This window comes from Alligator sinensis, unplaced genomic scaffold (assembly GCF_000455745.1).
Source record: "Alligator sinensis unplaced genomic scaffold, ASM45574v1 scaffold1352_1, whole genome shotgun sequence".
Classification (NCBI taxonomy): Eukaryota; Metazoa; Chordata; order Crocodylia; family Alligatoridae; genus Alligator; species Alligator sinensis.
The window spans coordinates 193,422-210,939 of record NW_005843148.1 but is presented as its reverse complement, the minus strand read 5'-3'; the positions used below and the strand labels follow the sequence as shown (position 1 = coordinate 210,939).

At 57.9% G+C, this 17,518-nt stretch overlaps 1 long non-coding RNA gene across 2 annotated transcripts; it reads left to right on the top strand.

Annotated features, from left to right (window-relative positions):
* The first annotated feature begins 267 nt into the window (after positions 1-267).
* Positions 268-17,456, top strand: LOC112548377. 2 transcript variants are annotated; one of them, XR_003092155.1, is made up of 4 exons: positions 268-4,222; positions 4,966-6,616; positions 7,430-7,656; positions 14,034-17,456. It is a non-coding gene; the product is annotated as an uncharacterized LOC112548377 (long non-coding RNA). The 2 variants fall into 2 exon arrangements; XR_003092154.1 differs by lacking the exon at positions 14,034-17,456 and having other exon boundaries at positions 7,430-7,930.
* The last annotated feature ends 62 nt before the right edge of the window (positions 17,457-17,518 follow it).

The window sequence follows — 17,518 nt, the reverse complement described above, 5'->3', positions numbered from 1 at the left end:
GCCTCTTGGGGTAACAAGGAACGATGGTCACAAACTGACAGAGAGCAGATTTAGGCTGGATATCAGGAAAAACTATCTCATGGTAAGGGTGGCCAAAATTTGGAAAGGGCTTCCACGGGAAGTGGTGCCCCCCCACCCCCCCCACCCCGCCTTGGGGGTCTGTAAGAGAAGGCTGGATGGGCACCTGGCTGGGGTCGTCTGACCCAGCGCTCTTTCCTGCCCAGGCAGGGGAGCAGACTCGATGAGCTGTTAAGGTCCCTTCCCACCCGAGCATCTATGAATCTGTCAAAACACAGGGCCAAGGGAGCTACCACTAAAAACGCAGCTGCATCAGAGAAGGAGCACAGGAGCAGGGGATTGCACATTGAAGGACCAAGGACAGTGCGCCTTCTCTCCAGCCAGGGTGTACCCTGCACAGAGTGAGCTACCGGGAGAGGCTTCTCTTTGGGCCATGCCATCAGCCTGCAGTGTGTGAAGGACTGGGCTTCTGCCCGCTGCCCAAGTGCTCAGCACTCTGCATGCTTGTCTCTTCCCCCACCTGGCTCTGGCAGCTGGGTGGTCAGAAGAGAGAGGATCCTTTGTCAGCCTCAAATGCACCCAGGGGTGATCCCAGAAGCTGGGGCTGAGAAATGCCTGCCTAGCCTCTGCCCCTCCTCTGGCGGGTCTTTGCTGATACACCGGTGAGATGCTCAAGGCCTTTGCAAAAGTGGTATCTGTAGAGGGGCGGGACGGGGTTTCTCTCCCTTGTTCTGTGCTGGATCCTGCCAGTGAATTTGTGACAGGCTTTGGACAGCCAGAGCCCCATGGCCTCCTTGTGCACACAGCAAGTTCCTGGCGTGTCCTGTCCTTCACATGCTGAGGGGCAACGAGGAACAGGGCCTGGCACTGAATCCAGCCCTGGTGCAAGCAGCCCCCGCGTTGCTGTCTGCGTCCTTCCCCAGGCCCCTGGCTTTGCCCTTCAGCCCCTCCTGCTCCGTGGTGCCAGCTGCTTTCCCGCTAGCCTTTAGAGGGCTGGTAGAGGGGGGAAACGCTGAAGAACTGAGACAGGCCAAAATGGGCCCCTCGAGTGCAGCCCTGCGGGAGCCGGAGGTTAGATGGAGGGCCTGGGTCCACATTCGGGCCAACGTCAGAACCAGATCTCGGGCACCTGTGTTTTGGTCCCAGTTTGGTTCTCGCGGATAGGCCCGGTCTGATGTGATGAGACATCAGCGTTGTCTGCCTGGGGCTTACTTAGCCTTGCTCTAGCCCCCGGTTTAACTAATCTTGCATTGCTTTGAAGCCCAGGCTCTCCTGCCTTGGAGGGAAAACGATTTAGCTGGTGCCATTGCAGCCAGTCTGGAAACGCCCATTCTTCCCTGGTCTGTCGTGGACCTGGGAATGCCACTGTGAGCGCACCCCTCTTCCTGGCCTCGTGTTTTACCAGGAGCCTTGCTGGCCGGGCGCTCCCTGCTCCCCGCTCCCTGTCTTGGGGTAGGGGCCAGTACTGCACCCGCTTGCTTTGGTTGTGATGAGAGCTGCAAGGGGAAGCTCCAGGGGATCTGGGCCTGAGCTTCCCTAGGTGCTTGCAGCTTCTCCTAGTGTAGGAGATGCGTGCGTGTGGCTTTCTTGTCTCCCCGCAGAAGCCCCTGCATTGGTCCTTAGTTGAGCTCAGGAAGCCTTGTTATAGGGTCTGCCGTGGGGCCTGGCAGCACAGACCCAGGACTGCCTTGCCTGCAGAAACATCCGTCTCCCTGTCATGAAATATTCATGTCCGTCTCCAAACAGGCTGGAGCAAAGCAAATGGACGTGCCCCTCCCCCTGCCCCCATAGGCAGCTCCCCACACACAGGCAGTGCTGCAGGGAGGGTGGCTGCAGGCTCTGCTGCAAGGGCAAACTGGATTCTGGCAGCTGATCTCCAGTCTTTGAGGAAATGAAATAGAGAGAGCAAAAAAAGAAGTAGTGAAAGCCCCAGGCCTGGCTGTGAGACTTAACCCTTGCAGACTGGGAACGCCAGTGAGAGCCGGCGTGCATGCAGGGGTCTGGATGGGAAGGGCAGAACGGGACTCTCGGGGCTGCTGCAGATTCTGCAGCATTCATTCGGGCTGGGAGAGGTGCGCCTGGCTGGGACCCCACAAAGTGCAGAGGCCCCGCAGCGGACGCAGAGTGCGAGTTTCCAGCCTAGTGACAGGGCACGTAGCTTCTGCTGAGCCAGGAAGCACTGGGCCAAATTCAGCCCCGGTGAGTGGGTGCAGCTTTGACTGCACTGGGACAGCAGGTGACCCTGGCGGGGGTGCCTGGGTCACGCTGCTTGCTTCGGGGGGGCGTGTGCTCAACCCGACTGCGTGCTTGCTGCTACTCCTCAAAGGTTTTTCCATTCGGGGTGTTGTGCACATCAGCCCACCAACGCCACGCAGCCAGGGCAGGCCACTGCCCCGACTGACCACACAGTAGCAAGGGAAAGTTTGGCTTTGGGGCCTGGGACTCAGGTTCATTCGCTGCTCTCTAAAGACACCCTGCATGACTTTGGGCAAGCCCCTTCCTCCTTGTGCCTCAGTTTCCTGCCTGCGTAGTAGCTCTTGCCTCCTGGGGTAGCTGTGGACCTAAATGAATTGCTGTGGAGATGAGCAGGCACTGGGAGGGAGAGAGAGAGGGGCTCTGCAGTGGGTCTGCACTGGTTGGCAGCACGGGGAGGCCCTTGGGGCAGGAGACTGGCGAAGCTGGTGGGTGCAGGTGGCTTGTATTTTCCTCTTCATCCCCTTGACAATCCAATTTACACTCCCCTTTTCTTCCCTGGAATCCTGTTGTTACCATGGGAACTGTGTTCTCAGCTATGTTTCATTGGCTTCTGGAGAAACCCTTTTCTTTTCTTTTTTAACTTAATTCCAAGACTTGGGGCTGGATCATGTGGGGAGACCGGCTCAAGTGGGGAGTTGTGAGAATTGGAGGGGTATAGAGGCGAAACACTAGCTTCTGTCCATCCTAGCGATAGGATTTAAAACTTTATCAGGAAACATCAAAAATTATGGTTCTAGACATGGCTGTGTAGAGTTCGAGGAGATCCTTATAGGACCCCGTGCATAGTTGCTGCATGGGTACACAGGGTACACAATCTAAAGCATGCGGGTAGTCATGCGGCCTGTATTGGCTCCAGTGCCATGTGTGCTGGGCTAGAAAGAGAGGGAGGACCCCGTGCATGGCAGTGGCCCTTAGATGGTGGCTTTAACATGCAGCGTAGTTGTTGGGGTGGGGAATATTCAAGGTCTTTGTAGGTCTATGCTGTGTGTGTGGAGAGGGTTCAGTCCATCTGTCCTCTCGCTCTTGCTTTTAGTGGGTGGTCTTGGTCGGGTAGCTTTGTACTGGTAGTGGCCTGCGACATGCTCAGCATAGATGCCCCTTGACCGTTGGATGGTATTGAAGAATACCATGAGGCGCCTCATCACTTCTGCATGGCGGCAGGCAGTCTGCAGGCTCGCAGGCCACACTCCTTGCTTGGGTCCAAGCTCCAAGGACTCCAGCGATCAGCACCTGCACCTTCACATCAGATCCCTTCTCAGAACTGCATCCAGAGAGCCAGGGCCAGCGTCCTGGAGCCCTTGCTGTGACCCTCCCTCTCTGGCTGTAGAGCCTCCTCAGCCCTGGCCTGGAAGGACCAGGCTGCCGATAGTGGGGGGCGGGGGCTCGAGCTCATGGTGGGCTTAGCCTGATCCTAACTGGGATCTGTGGGTGCTGCCAGAGAGTCAGGTGTGATATGAGCAGGAGGAGGGAGGCAGGACTCCTGGGTCCATTCTTTGCTCTGCTTCTGACTTGCTAGGCAAATCCTTTCTCTGCTTACTTCCAGGTCCCTATCTGTAAAGTGATTACAATAAAGTGCGGTTGCTAAGTGCTTGGGATGCCTTTTCTGAGCTGTCATTGCCAGAGGGCATGGGAGAGTGCCCAGAGCGCCAGCTGCAAACCCGAGCTCAGCCCTTCACCTGCTGATGCAGGGGGTGAAGCAAGGATGTGGGACCCTCTCAAGGTCCAGCTTCTCCCTGTTCTGTCTAGAGGCTGAAACATTCTTCCTGAGCGCCAGGGTTTCCCATTCCCCTTGGCAAGTGGGCTGTCCCCTGGGGCTGTGCTGTGCTGTAGAAGTGGCTGCACTCCATGGTGCTTGCTGCCTGGGAGGTCAGGGGGCCTGGCTGTTCCTTCTGGCTCTTCGCTTGCTCCAGCTCAGCACCATGGTATCACAAAGCCAATCTTAGTGCAGGTAAGCACAGAACCCAGGTTTCCTGCGGGCACTGCCAGGGCAGACACCCGGGTCTCTGGATTCAGGGGCTTGGGGTGCTTTGGAGACGAGTGGTGTGTCTGGGATGTTAATGTCTTTGTTACTACCCCACCTGCCCCCTTGTGAGCCAGCCTCCCCTAGTATTGGTGTGTGGGAGTCCTGGGCCTTGCCCAGTAGAGGTAAGGGGTGGCCTGCAGCCTGCTCCTGCCGCACGTTGTTGGGCAGTGGGCTGGCTCCATAGCACAGCCCGTGGCAGCTGGGACCTAGGAAGAGCTTGCAGCAGTGGACTAAGACTCAAAACCAGCTGGGTGTAGCTTGGGTCTCCTTTTGCTCCTGCAGAGGGATCGGGGACATCAGGGGTGTGAAGGGTGACGTGGGACTCCAGCCCTTCCCAGTCCCTTAGACTTTGCCTTGCGCCACTTGGCTGACACCTGGCAGCAGAGGTCACGTAGCCACTGGGCCCCTAGCTCTGAACTGTGCAAGGGGCCAAGCTCGCTGCAGCTCCACGTGCTCTTAGGGAGCAAATTGGCACTGGCAGTGAATCGCCCCCATTCCCCAGCCCTCGGTGGGCAGGACTGGGCAGGGCAGCCCAAACCTTCCTGTTCTGGCCAAAGGCCAGTGGTTTCCTTCCCCGGCCGTCCCTGGGCTGGGCACTCACCTGCCCAGCCCAGAAGGGTGCTGCTGGTGCTGTGTTGCCCTCACGCTCCCTCCTACTTCCCCCTCAGGTCCTGCCTCTCCCCACGGTGTTTCCAGTCTGATACGAATGGGCCGCCAGGTGAAACGCTCCATGCTCGGCTGCCTCTGGATTCTTTCCATCCCACAGGAGCTGCCTCTTTCCAGAGACATTGCCAGCAGGCCTTGTGGCAGTTTCAGCTGGGGATAAGCATGACTTACCTTTGGCTCATGCAGGGATGTGCTCCAGGCTGCCTGTACTGGGCAGGGATGCCTCCTGCTGGTTGTGCTGCTGTGGGAACAAGCATTTTTCCAGGAGATGACTTCTAACTCTTCGCCCCTGGTCCAAGTCCCCTGGGAGTTGTATGCCTTTCTGCTGCATGGGGGCTGCATCCCCACGCCCTTCCTTTTATTGGGGTAACCCTAAGCTTTCTCCCCCCTGGCTGTCTGTGCCAGGTCAAGTTGGAAGCGACAGAGTGGGTACATTTTTTGGGTGCACCCTTGGGTCCTGTCTCTGGTTCGCAGACCGAGGCTGCGTCTGTGGCTGGTGCAGGCTGGTGACGTGTGCTGTCCAGTGCTTGCCTGTTGTTGTCAGCAATGAGGACTCTAGGCTTGTCTTTAACAGGATTAGGAGAGGCTTAGCTGGCAGGATTAACCTCCCTGACGAGCTGATTCCAGCATCTCTCCTCTCTCCACTGACCTGGCAGCTCCCTGGAGCGTCCTGCTCCCTCTCCCTGCAGTGTGGGAATGTCCACACCGGATTTCTGGGCAGGGTGTGCAGCGTGACTGCAGGGGAGTTGGTCCTGCACAGCGTTGGCCTCCCCTTCCACCCTGACACTCGTGGTCCTGCATCCAGGGGCCAGGAGATGCAGCAGAGCCCCGAGAGGTGACATGGTTGCTAGTCCGTTCTGGGCCGCCAGGTGGCACCCCCTGCCCCCCCTTTGCTCTCGCCTTGCTGCCTGCGCTGCCCTTGCTGTTGCCACATCTCCAGCCTGATGTCCTGCCACCTCCACCCGCCACCTCCAGCCCCAGCAGCTGGGTGGCAGCCACGTAGGAGCTGGGCTGGGCAGGCCTGGCCTGGGCTGTCTCCCCAGTCACCCCCTTCAGCGTTCTTGCTTGCTTCAATTCCTGCACCAGAACTGGCCCCAAAGCTAGAGGCCCTAGCGATGCCCGTGGCCACAGACAGCCCAGCCGCCTCTGTCAGGAGGTCAGGCAGCGTGTGGCAGCAGCAGGGAGGACTGAAGACATGGAGATGAGCCCCTTTCCTGCTGCCTTCTCCTTGCCTCCATGCAACCTGTGGCAAGTCTCAAGGAGGTTTCGGCCAAGTCACAAAGATGCTACCTGGGGTTTGTTTGCTAGGGGCAGAGGCCAGAGCTTCAGCGCCCTGCCTGAGGAGCCATTCCTGGGCAGCCCCAGGCTGAGAAGCAGCAGAAAATGTCAGAGCCCTCTTGCACCCGTCAGGAGTTTCATGCAGACCAGAGGTGTTCAGGAAATCTGGGCTACAAGCCCAGCACACATGCAGCTTGGCTTGGCGGAGCTGTCCCAAGGCTGGCTGTGCGACCCAGCAGACTGACTTAGCTCTGCTCCATTTTGGGGGCGGGTGAGCAGAGGAGGTCAGTAAGCAGAGGAGGATAAAGCAGAAGTGAGAGTGGAGGAGAGCCTGGAGCAACCCATGAGGAAGCGGACAGCCAACAGAGGGGCCAAGTAAGAGAGAGGGGTGAGCTGGCAGTGAAAGCATGGAGGAGGGAGAGAGGAGGCGGGTGCAGGCAGGGGGCTGAGGGCGGGTTGCCTCCAGCATCAAAGGTGAGCCCCAGGGTTGGCGCCATGGGTCACTGGCCCAGTGCTGGCAGTGCTGTACTCAACCCCCAAGCCGGGCACTGCTGATGCCATGTCTCGCTGGTCCTAAAGGCTGTGCAGATGCAGAGACTAGATTTGAGTTTACGCGGGGCAAGGCCCAGGACCCTGGGAGGCAGGGAGGTATGGCAACAGCAGTGGTGGGAGGAGAGACGCAAGGTCTTGCTCAAACCGTAGTAACAATGCAGAAGAGAGGAGAGTCCTCTGCTCTCTGACCAGTGGTCAGGCAAGCCTTTCTGCCCAAACTATGCAGGGAAGTGAGTACTGCACTGTGGAGCAGAGCCTGGCAGTGTCCTATCCCTCACTTGGTTTTCAAGCCTAGGCCTGGCGCACAGAGCTAGTCACACCTGGCTGGGCTGAAGCTATTCTTGCTGCTGGTGACTGGCCACATGTTTCAAGTGCTGGGTAAAGTGAAGTTTCATAATTTCATAGCAGCTAGGGTCAGGAGGGACCTGAACAGATCATCTGGCCTGACCCCCTGCCACAGGCAGGAATGAATGCTGGGTTCACAAGACCCCAGACAGGTGATCGTCCAACCTCTTTTTGAATTTATGCAAGGTAGGGGCGAGGACCACTTCCCTGGGAAGTTGGTTCCAGATTCTGGCCACCCTAACTGTAAAATATCACCTCCTGATCTCTAACCTAAACCTTATTCTCCATCAGCTTCAGTGACTGTCCGGAAACGGGCTGCGTGGGTCTGGTGCTCGGGGTGCCAGTAGCGGGTACTAAAGGATGGTCAGGAGGAGGGTGTAGGCTCCATTGCCTGCAGCGACTCAGCCCAGGGTTCCTCTGGAGTTGAAGGCTGGGCCGTGAGTGTGGGAGAAGCAGGGGGACCGGGTATCGAGGCTTCTCAGGCTCTACAATCACCTCTGCCTCTCCCTGTGGCCTTGGTAAGTCGCCTGTGCACCCACATCAGTGCCTGCCAGGTAGAGCGGGAGTCAGTGCTGTGCGCATATCTGTCTGCGTGCCCAAGGCATGTGTCTGTCTCCCCACTGGATTGTGCAGTGTGCGCGCGCGAAGGTACATGCGTACAGACGTGCGTGACGGCATCGTGCCTGTTTGTCTAGACCCCGTGTGTCACCGTGTGCACGTGGCATTTGTCTGTCCGCGCATGGGGTGTCCCCCAGGTGCATACTGGGCTCGAGCTGCTGCAGGAAGCCGGGCTTGGTGCTGCTGCGGGAGGGGGAGCTCAGGAATGTAATCCCAGCCAGCCAGACAGTCACCCAGTGCCCAGAGCCTCTGCCCCGGGGCGACCCCCCGCGCAGCGCTTGGCGGGGGGGGGGGGGGGGGGAGTGGAGCCATGCGTGTGTCAGTCCTGTCCCTGGCTCCCCCATCCCTGGAGCCTGCCTTCCTCTCCTCCCCATGCCCTGGGGCACCGCTGCAGCCAGCAGGCAGGATGCACCCTGGAAGTGGGGCAGGCAGGAGGCATGTCTGCCTGGCAGGCTGGCCCCAGCTGCCTGCCTCCCTTATTTCGGAGGGGGGATCTGGCTGGCTTTGTGTCACAGAGACGCTGTGATTTCAGAGCCAGCCCTGCCTGCTGGGTTTCTCTAAACCCTCACTTGGAAGGAAGGAGCGGTATCAGGATAAGAGTCCTTCCCACCCACCTCTCGCTGCCACCTTCCCTGGCTCCCCAGACAGCCCAGGCCCTGGGTGGTGGTGGTGGGAGGTGCTGTCTCTGCTGATTGCTGCATTTATCACACTGGTGGCCTTGCTAAATGCTTTAACCCCTTGCTCGCCACTGGCCTCACTGCACTGTGGCTGGGTGTGCTGACAGCAAAGCCTTGTCAGCGGCTGCCCGAGCAGCATTGTCTGCTGCCTGCGCTCCGGTCCCGTTGCCTGGGCTGGGGCTTCCCTCCGGCTTCTGATGGTCCCAGGGAACATGTGCCACGTGCCTGGGGTGGGAGAGCCAGCTCCCTTCTCTTCTGGGCAGAGGCAGAGCTAGGTTCCCCTGGCTTGGATCTCAGTGGCTTGTTAACTGTGTTGTGTGGCTGCGGGCTGGTTGCCGCAGCGGGCATCGCCAGCTTGTCAAGACCAGCGGTAGCCCAGCAGCAAACAGGCCAGCCCTGGGGCCAGAGGGATCAGGACCCACTTGCCATCCATCCCCATTCCTCTTTGGCAGTAGAGTCAGCGTGAGAGGAAGCGGGTGTCCTGCCTCCCAGACTAGCTCTCTCCTTCCAGCACATGGCTGCTCTGTGCAGGCCCGTGTCACTGTGGGTGTCCTGCACATTAGCACAGCAGAGCATGCAGCAGGGGCCTTGGCTGCAGCCCTGCCTAGGGCCCCCCCACAGCCAGTCCTGCAGGAGGTGGCTCACAATACGTCTGGGATCACAGCAGGGCTAGTGCTTTGTAGACCTGATGGAGTGGGGCAGAGAGACTAGATGACCAAGGCTGTGTAGGATTCCTGTTGCACTGGCTGGCATGGATGAGGAGCACGTGCAGGGCTGGCACTGAGGGAGCAGAGGCAGGGTTGTGGCAGCAGAGACACTGGCTGGGCACGTGGGGTGTTGCTGGCACTGCAGCCACACAGGTGGCAGCTCAGCGTTCAGGTGCCTGGCATGGGGGCAAGGCTGGCGCCGGTCAGAAGCTGCCCAGTGACCGCAGGGCACACTAGTGTGTGCTGCTCAGCTGGTGGGATTTCCCCCTCTGCCACCTCAAGCCAGGACCAGGCATTGTCTCAGAGCTGCAGCCCCGGTGAAACGCCTGCAGCTTGGGGCATCAGAGCTGTCTCAGTGGTCAGAGCAGGAGCCTCGGCCTCTGGATTCCTGGCTCTGTCCTCAGCCCTGGGGGATAAATGAAGAACAGAAGCCTGGGGCCATTCCTGGCTTTGCTGCTGACTCCCTGGGTGGCCTCAGCCATCTCCTTTCTGCTCCCCAGGCCCCCTTCAGAGAGGGGCAGGATTTTGCCCAGATGAAGCTGGGGTGGTTAATGAGCTAGTGTTTATGAAGCGGAGGGAGGGCCTGCCATGAAGGGAGCTATAGAAGCCAAGACAAGACCTTCTTGGCCCTTTCCAGTTCCATCTGGCCAATGAGGACAGGCTGCCCGGGCAACTGCAGAGGTGGGGTAGGTAGCACAGACCTCTTGCAGCTGGATACCGCTGGCTGCTTCCCTGCTCCGACTCTAATGAGCACATAATGAGGGAGCCCATTCTTCCCTGGCCACCCAGAGGCTGCTGGATTGGGCACAGACCTACCTTTATTTGGGGCCTCTGTGAGGCTGCCTTTTCCCCCGATACAGCAGCCTGTGGTACCTTTATGAACTAAACAGGAATGAGACAGAGCCCTGGGGGCAGGCTGGCAGGGTCTGAGGGGAGCCCAGGGGGTGACGGGCAGGGCTGGGGACATGGGCTGTGTGACCCCGGGGACCTGAGGTGAGTGGGGAGGGGCTGGCAGGCACAACAGCCTCCTCCTTCCCCCTTTCCCTTCTCACCCTCCAGCCTTTGCCTTCTTTGCAGCAGCTCTGTTCCCTCTGGAGGGTGGCATGTGGATGGACAGGCAGGGGCAGAAGTGAGCGTGTGGTTAGATGTCCTGGCTCATTATAATACGCCTGATTCCTTCCAAACTCGCCATTCCACAGGTGTTAATGACCCTGTCTCCTTTTTAATAGTTTTTAGTGGCTCCACTGATAGAGCTGTCCTTTGTTCTACCCGCCTGCTCTCTGGTAGCTAGCTGCTCCTGGTAAAACAGCTCCTGTTTCACAGCCTTGCAGCCTGCTTTTCACTCCAGCTACAAACATTAGCTCCGGTGTGGAACTAGCTTTCAGTGCAGCATTGGATGCACTGTCAAGATGCTCCAGGCGGCTAGATTTAGTTTTATGAATCTGGAAGAGCAGTACATTTAATGCCATTGACTACAGAACTACTGAATTGTCTCTAGAGTATTTTTGCCTAGTTTGTGGTGTTTTTATACATAAGATTTGATGTAGCAAACTAATGTACGTTCCAGTAAAGTTCCATTTGATTTTGCTTCTATCCTCAACTGAATGACAGCCTGAGGCCCCCAACCTGTTAGTAAAGTTTCTAGTTCCTTTTTAGCGGGAGAAAAGTGTGCATTGTGGTACCTGTGAGGCTGTGATGAGGCACCACACTATCTGCACCCCTTTTCAAAATCCTAGGTTTGCTGGATCAAAATCCTAGCCATGTGCTGGACATGGCTCCGAGGCTGATGCCATGTGGTGACACACATGCATCCTGAGCACATGGAACCCCACAGGGCTTAGCCCTGGCTGTGAGCAAAGGGCTAGGCTATCCTTGCCTGCCCTGCAGCCTGTGGACCCACTACCACGTGGCCCAGGGTGCTGCCAGCTGGTACTTTCATCCTTGAATGCAGCGTGCCAAACCACGCATGGGCTGCAGGGCTGGCACCTTATCCTGCCCCAGTGCCTCATCTGCACACTCTCTTCTCCAGGTCTCCACAGGATGCACCTGGGTTTGGGGAGGGATGTTGGAGACGTTGCCAGGTGTCTGTGAGTCATGTAATTAATTCCAGTGTGGTTAATTGGACCTAACTAATCATAGTCATAAGTATAACAAGGGGTTTTCCCACAGGTACGTAGGGGCTATTAGGGTGGGAGGGCTCAGTAAAAATGAGAGAACCTGATAGCATGGCTTGGTTTTGTAGAACTGATCTGAAGGCTACTTGGGATCCCGGTCCCGTTTATCTCAGACTTGGTGTAGGCTTCCACCCCTGGAGTCGAGGTGGAAGTAGTTTGTCCCTTCAGCTTAGTGGCAGATGTCAGCTGCACCCACTGCTTTGCCCCATCCTGTTCCCAACTGCATCTTCCTGGCATGCTTAGCCTCAGCTCCTGGCCTGAGATATTTCACAGTGCATGGTGAGGGGTCTCTGGGTTTACTTCACAAATGTTATTTGCACAGGTTGACCCAAACCCAACTGGGATCTAAGCAGCCTTGCAGCTGGGGAAGTTCCAAATCTGGGTCTGAACGTTGCAACTTGGGCCTGTGTCTTCCTTTTACCAAATGTTGGAAAGGGCCTTTGAAGAGCTGAGTGTTGACTGTAGCCAGTTGCGCACCATGGAAGCCAGCACCCTTTTCCCAAGGAGCAGTGTAGCACAGCTGTGTCTCCAGACTAACCCACTGAACACAGATGCAGACTAAAGCACAAATTGCCATGTGCATCACCTTTTTTTAAAACTGCTCCCAGGCACTTTCAGGCAAGAGGAAGACAGCATCTCCCTCTGAGCCCAGCTTATCCATTCTGAAATGATTGTCTTTTCTGTTGCTCAATTAATTCCGATGCAGATACATGTGGAAGAGCACCCAGCCAGCTGTGCTTTTCTCCATTGGTGGGTGCACATGGAGATCCTGTAGATTTGTGCTTACCTGCCCCAGCACCAGCTGGTGTGCTGGGGTTAGCACCAGGCCAGGTTAGAGATGGTCACTCCATGATCCTCTGTGGCTCTGGCTCTGGCTCTGGAGCGGGGGCGGGCACTGCTTGCTGGTTCCAGTCCAGCCCTATGGCAGCAGCATGTGATGGTTGTCGTTTGCTGACTGCTGTTTGCTAGCCCACAGGCAGCTGGTGCGGGGTCTTCGTCAGGGTTGTCACAGTGGTCCTGGCTCAGGCAGGCAGGGTGCGGTGCCGTGCTAGCTGAACTCCCTCCCCACTGGAGGCTCTGCTGGGGTGGGGGGTGGGAGGGACCTGGTGCTAGGACAGCTTGAGGAATCTGTTGCTGGCGATTGAGTGCAGGCTCAGTCTCTGGCCCTGAATTCTCTGGAGAAACAAGCAGGGAAAAATCCCAGGCAGCCTGAAGGCAGGAAAGCCCCGCGTGCAACAGAAGCAGGTAGGAGCCGGTCTGGGCTGCTTGGCCGCGGGCTCATTAACATGCTGATATACCAGGCAGCTCCTAGAACGAGCTGCTGGGATTTGTTGTTGTTGGCACGGGGAGGCTTTGAGCTCCAGGGACCGTCTCTCCTGGTGTGGGCGTAATGACAGAGGAGGGGAAGGGGAGACGGGAGTCAGAGTCAAGTGCAGGAAGGGCGCTTGCCCAGCAGATGTTAATTAAAGACAGGCTCTGCAGCGGCTGGTCCTCCTGCTGACCTTTCCCAGCCTCGTTCTGTTGCTTTCCTGTGCACACCCAGGGAGAGATCAGGGGACTGATGTGGGGAGCCCAGGGGGAGGTGGCTGGAGAACAAGGGCTCAGCACATCCCCTTTGGCCTGGGCCAGTTGTGCCAGACGGCAGCACTTCCATTAACACTGTGTGTGCCCGGCAGGCCATGTCGTGTTAGGGGGTGGAAACCTCTGCTGCTGGTGCTGGCAGCCAGTGGGCCTGCCCATGTGCAGACCTTCAGGGGTAGCCTGCTCAAATAGGCTTCCAAGGTGCATTTGGCTAAGGGGGTGGTGCTCCAGCTCTGAGCCCTGGCCTTTGGCACGGCTCCTGCCCCTGCGAGGAGTCGCTGTGCCAGCTGGAATGAAGGAGCGCTCTCTGGGTACACCATCTGAGCCCAGCCAAGCAAGGTGACGCGTGGGAGCACCACAGCACGGTGGGAACCGCAGAGCGAGTGAACAGACTGGAGGTGCTGGATTGGCAGTGGATGGGCTGTTGTAAAGCTGCATCTCCCCTGCCTTTCCCCACCTCTCCTCCCGTGGACTTTCACGTGCATCTTAACTCAGACTAGAGATTTTTGTGTGGACGGGAGCCGGATAAGGTCAAACCCCAAGCTGCGGCTCAGGATAACAGCAGGGAGTGGGGCTTGAAGGGTGAGCTGACAACCACTTGCTTAGGTGTCTCTATCACGCTGGGTCTCCGTTTCCCTGTCTGTTACAAAGAGGGGGGCTCCAAGCACCTGGGGATCTTCTGGAGGCAGGTGCTGGGGCAGGCCAGCTTTGCTGTTATTTAGCAGTGGCTAGAGGAGTGCCTGTGTTTGCCTGACTCACAGCCAAATAGTCCGCTCTGTCTCCTCCAGCCTCTCTGCTGGTTGCCCAGGGGGGTGAAGTCACAGGGCGTGTTGGAAGAGACTTTCCGAGGAGAACTCTGGTCGTTTCTGTTTGGGTTTGGGGAGCGATGCCTGTGTCTCTTCCCTCCCCCAGCAGTCTCCTGGCTGCAGTAACTGAAGTTTGCTTTGCTAAGTTCTGCATTTGGATCTCACACTGATTGTATTTATTCATGCTGCCCCAGCTCACTCTGTACCAAAAACGCAAACACAACCAGAGGAACAACTTAGCCTCAGTAAATATGATTTGTCACATGTATTACATTGCTTCCTGCTCCTGCCTGGGGAGTGCAGGCAGTGATTTATTTTTTTTCACTTTTTAGGGGACAGTGTGGATGTTAATATAACACCCCTCCCTGGCCACAGGTAGTGCACTCGCATATTGTCATCTGCATATCTGATGAAGTCCATGTCCAAAAACACACTGTGGACGTTGCTGTGGTCTAGCGATGAGTTGGGGAGCAGCAGGCAGGACTTCCGGGTTCTCGTCCCAGTGCTGACTTCAACCTGTCTTTTCTCACTGGTGCTGAGTTTCCCAGGCTGTGACATGGGATTTGTACCGGCTTCTGTCTCACTTCGTGGCTAGCCCCTGAGAATTTCGACGTGGCAGGAGCTGTTGAGGAAAGGCAGGGATGGTGGGTGCCACACCTCAGTCCCAAGAGGCCCAGAAGAGCCTGTTGCTTTCACGCTTGCCTTAGTGAATTCAGTCCTTTGTGACGCTGGGGCTCGAGGAGGCACCTTGAGCAGGGCGATGCTTCCCCTGGGAGAGGCCCTGCAGTGCCCCTGCCCAGCTGCTCTCCGCACAAGCTCAGGGCGGGCACCCTCCACGAGGGGGCAGTGCTGCACGTGCACAGGCCGTGCACGGCAGCCCCACAGCCACGGCCCCTCTGCCCAGGCCACCAGGGCCCTGATTCTGTCACAAGCGTGAGAGCCAGGAGCTGGGAGCCCTTGCCCGCCCAGAATCCTTGAGCCTCTTGGCCCCTGCCAAGGCAGAAAGCAGCTGCGTCACTTGCTTGCTGTCCCTAGTACACAAAGTCCCGTGCCAGCAAGAACTGCACCAGGCCTTTACAACTCAACATGTACGAGAAAGTACGGGAGGTCTTTCTGTTTGCCTTCTGGTTCCTGAAATGATATGGTGGGCCAGCCCCCCATTGCCACCCTCTGCTGGGAGCCCGAGGTGTGCCCCGGCCTGCTGGCACTGCCTCCAGCAGCAGCTCTGAGTGCTGCAGAGGAAGCCACTGTACCCAGCGCTGTGACGCCGCACAGCACAGCACAGCACCAGAGCGGTCCTGCAGAGAGCTGGCTTGGCCGTGCTCCTTTGTGAGTCCTCCCCACTGCACCCAGGGACCTCGTGCTCCTACAGCCACAGCCAAGACCAGCACTGCTCTCTGCAGCGCCCATGCAGGCTTTACTTCTTTCTTACTCCAGCCAGTGCAGCCCACATAGGCAGCCTGAAAGGACCTGGGCCCACCAGCTGCAAGGCTGCCCCCGACTTGAACCTCTGCTCACTAGAGGCCAGTTTTGCTTTCTTGCTGTGTCATTCCTCCCTGCTGGCCGTGACACAGTTAAAATGCAGAGGGCTGTGGTCTTTCTCTCACACACTCTCTGTGGCCGCTGGCATGCATGCACATTCGAACAGAAGGGAAAGGTGTATTTTCATTTCCAATTAGGGCTGCTGCTTCCCATCGCCTGAGATTGATTGCTTGTCCCTGGATCCCCTTTAGCTCTGCGATGCTTTAAGAGGCTGCCAAGTGGTCCCTGCCTCTAGCCTTCTTTCTCCTCAGCCCACCTTGAACAGTTAGTCCACTGCAGTCGGGAACGTGACACGTCCTGGTTAGGATGCTGCTGGCATCATCTGAGAGCGGGTGAACTGGCTTAATAGCCTAGTGAGTGTGCATTTGTACAGCTTCCTTCTGCTTGCAGCAGCAGGGGTGTGGAGGGCCAGGCAGAGAGCGCACACAGCCAGCTGTGTCCTTTCTGCTGTATCAGGCGTGCCTTTTCCAGCAGCAGACTCCCAGATGGGCTAAAGCTTCTGAGGTCCTTGTCATCCACTACTGGGAGGCTGTATGCCTGCCACCCCTGCATTCGAAGTGGACATTATTTCTGTCTGAGCATATGCCCATCTGCTCTTGGCTCCGGTAGTACCTGGGCTCTCACAAACTCTGACCCGTAAGGAGACTCCTGCCCTTATGGGAAGGGGTTTGATGCACATCTGTGAAATGTTTGAACATCTCGCTTGTACTTGTTTGAACTCTCCCTGGTTCAGACAGTGACAGCCCTGTGCAGGAGGTTGCTCCGCTCCTGATCAGGAGGTGCAGCTGTTAGATCCTGGAGAACAAGGTGTTCTAGGAATACCCGTGGTAGGTCTTGTTAGACGAGGAGGATGAGTAAGGCCAGGCCACCCTGGGGGGTTATACTGGGTGCTAGGAGGGATAGGAAGCCAGGTGTGATTTCAGTGGGAAGCATTGGCAGCATGTCCCCATGTGTACAGCAGGGGTGGGCAGAAACTGCCCTACATGCAGTGTGAGGGCTTCGAGGAAGCTGGAATGGCAGTGTGGAGGCACAGAGGGCAAGACACGAGAGGCCAGTGAACGCGGACAAAGTGGTCAGAAAGGCATCTGCTGTGGGCAGAGCTGAGAGGAGAGAGCCTTAGAGCCCAGGGCGGGGGCAGAGCGGGTACCTGGGTAGAGGATGGGAGCGGGCCTGCCAGGATACAAGTGCTGGGGTCGGGGCGAGTAGAGGGCTCCTGGAGCTTTGGCAGAGGAGCCTCCTCTTTACAAGCAGCAGGGTTTTGATGTGGGATTTGTTAAGATGCATGGATGGAGGTGGGCGCTGGAAGCAGAGAGACGAAATGACTGAGGCTGTGATGGGGAGTAGTCCAGGGCACATGCACGTACTCCCAGACACGTGCACGGGGTATGGGCTGGTGCTAGTTTGGGCAGCCCAGCTGTAAGCATGCTCCCAAGTAATGCTTGTGGCATGCGCTACTTGTGGGGCCATGTATGTCACTAAGCACCCGAAGAGATGCCGGAGCGGGAGCATCCCGGCTCTGTTCTTCCCTTGTAGTGAGCTCTCTGTGGGGGTGCGCGTCGTTTCATGCTGAGCTGCAGGCGCCAGGGTCCTGCCGTTGGTCCTGCAGGATGTGGATGCTTACACCCGCTGCTGAACGGCCCAGCAGTTCAGGTAAAGCACTTGCTGTGACTCCATCAGGAGTCTCCACTGCTACTTGCAAGTGTTCAGCCCTCTTCCCCCAGCACAGCCGGGAGCTAGGATCTGGCCCTCAGCAGCCTGTGGCTCAGCCCGAGTCTGCTGCGGGGTCTGGCAATACCTGCCCTGTCCCGAAGCTGAGCTCAGGGGCCGTTGTGCGTGGGGGTGCAGCACGAGACGCTTGATGCTGAAGCCAGTATTTCTGCGCTACGCCTCCCCGTCTGCTCCTTCTCCACGCAGGTGGAGGCAGCAGACGTTCTGCTGCGAGTCGCTGCAGCAGGTGCAAAGGAGATCATCTTTTCTAGAGACTTCCTTCTGTTTTGTTATTTCCTTCTCTAAGAGGGGAGCGACTCTAGGCTGGAAGTTTCCATTTTGCTGGTGGTGCATGGAGGTGTCGCCATCTTGGCCGCGGGGCCACGGGGCCCAGGCCAGCGACGCTCGCTCGGCGCAGAGCTGGAGCGTGGCAGCCCAGCCCCTTGCGCGGGACTCAGGAGGGCCCGGCCCGGGCAGGTGCACGCGGCAGAGCCGGCCTGTTGTGGGTGCGCCCCGCCGAGAGGGAGAAGGGCTGGGCTGCTGCGCGCCCGGGAGCCCCGGCCCGCGG